Here is a 2,056-nt window from a genome sequence, read left to right as displayed (position 1 = left end):
TTGAGGGAACCGGGGATTGTGTACATGAGATCTCTTTATTATTTCTTACACCTGCATGTGAATCTATAATTATCTCAAAATAAAAAGTATATTTAATTAAAAAAAAGCTGTGATGCTGACAGCTGTGCCACTGGTATTTCAAATACCAGCAGGATCACGCATAGCGGACAGGTTTCAGCAGAGCTTCCAGAGTAAAACCGACAAGGAAGAAGGACCTGGCCACCCACTTCTGAAAAAATTGGCCATGAAAACCCTATGAATAGCAGCAGAGCATTGTCTGATACAGTGCCGGAGGGTGAGAGGATGGCGTAAAAGACCAGGCAGGGTTCTGCTCTGCTCTGCCCTGCACGGTGTTCCTAAAAGTCGAAATTGACTCAATGACATTAACAAAATATACATATATATCATAAAATTTACCATTTTAACCATTTTTAAGTGTAGAGTTCAATGGCATTAATTACATTCACATTGTTATACAACCATCACCAACATCCATCTCCAGAACTTTTTCATCATCTGAAACTGAAATTTCATACGCATTAAACAATAACTCTCCATTCCCCAAAATATAGGATACTTCAAGAATTTTTATGTCATCCTGTGCAAGGGCCATGCCAACCTCTATATGGTTCCAATTTTAGTATATGTGCTGCCAAAGTGGGTACCCAAATCTTTTCTTTTAGGTGGCTATTTTTTCCACATATGATATATATGGTAATATCTGGGTGGTAACCAGACACCATTCTGTATGATGTGCTTAACGTGTTGTGGTTAATAGAGTGAATTGTTTGATCTGATTCTTTTGCCTTGAGACAATTTCACAGATATTTTGAAGATTCTGTTTGTAAGTAAGTTAATTAAATCTGGAAACATCCACTTCCTCTCTCAACTTTTCTTGTTGTCTGCTCTATGAAACCTATCATTGGCAGCCAGGAATGCTCCTTTTGTTTACCCTAAAATGTTATGCACCTGTGAATTATATAAATCTGAAGAAGTTCTGAGGGCAGGATTATTTTTTCAAAACTTGAGAAATTATCTATTTTAATAAATTAATCTTGGTAATCTTTGTTTCTCTTATTTTTTTTAAATGCACAAGATTCTAAACATTCTGCTTTCAAAACTTTCCTCTATGTATAACTCTTTTCAAAAGTATCTTGAATTCCGGAAATATTTAGTAGAATGTCTTCTATTTAATTGCTCCAATTCAGTTAGGGATGTGTTTTTTAAAACCTTTGTCAGAAATCGCAACAAACTCTTCTGATATTGAAATATTTTGAGTGCTTAACATTTTATCTTACTGTGGAAATTTGTTGCATTTCATTTTTTAAAAAGACTTTATTTTTTAGAGGAGTTTTAGATTTATAGAAAAAATGAGAAGATAGCACAGAGAATTCCAATATATCTTGCACCCAGTTTTCCTTATTGTTAACATCTTATATTAATACGACTCATTTATTACAATTAATGAACCAATATTGATACATTATTGTTAACTAAAGTTCAGAGTTTATTCAGATTTCCTTAGTTTCTACAGTGTTCCTTTTCTGTTTCAGGATCCCATGTCCCCTTTGGCTCTTGTTGGCTGTGAAGTTGCTGACTTTCCTTGCTTGTAGTTATCTTGACAGTTTTGAGGAGTACTGGTCAGATGTTTGCAGGACATCTCTCTATTGAACTGCATATGATGCTTTTCTCATAAATATAGAAATCAAGTGTGATTTTCATCACATAGGATCTGTGCTCAGAGTGTGCAAGTTAGATGAAGCAGATGGTCGGGGATGTGGACTCAGGACTGCTTGTTTCCATATCAGAGGCATGCTTTCAGGTAAGTTGTTTGCCATCCTGGGAATTAGCTAACTTTGGGAGAGGCAGTCCCCACCTTGTCCACAAGGCCCCAAGATGTGAAAGCATCATAAAATACATAAAATAAAAAGTGTGATAATACACAACTGATCCTTTTACTGTCTCTATAGTAGTGCCTCTTCTGGAATGTCATATCATTGGAATCATATAATATGTAACTTTTCAGATTGGCTTCTTTCCCATAGCAACATGCATT

The 2,056-nt window shown here is 35.4% G+C and overlaps 1 non-coding gene across 1 annotated transcript; it reads right to left on the bottom strand.

Moving 5' to 3' along the window:
* Positions 1-562: 562 nt before the first annotated feature.
* LOC131407755 (U6 spliceosomal RNA) lies at positions 563-665 on the bottom strand. The gene has a single exon (XR_009220621.1). It is a non-coding gene; the product is annotated as a U6 spliceosomal RNA (small nuclear RNA).
* Between the last annotated feature and the right edge of the window lie 1,391 nt (positions 666-2,056).

This window comes from Diceros bicornis, chromosome 6 (assembly GCF_020826845.1).
Source record: "Diceros bicornis minor isolate mBicDic1 chromosome 6, mDicBic1.mat.cur, whole genome shotgun sequence".
NCBI lineage: Eukaryota > Metazoa > Chordata > Mammalia > Perissodactyla > Rhinocerotidae > Diceros > Diceros bicornis.
Note: the sequence above shows the minus strand (reverse complement) of the source record. Positions and strands in the feature narration are given on the sequence as shown.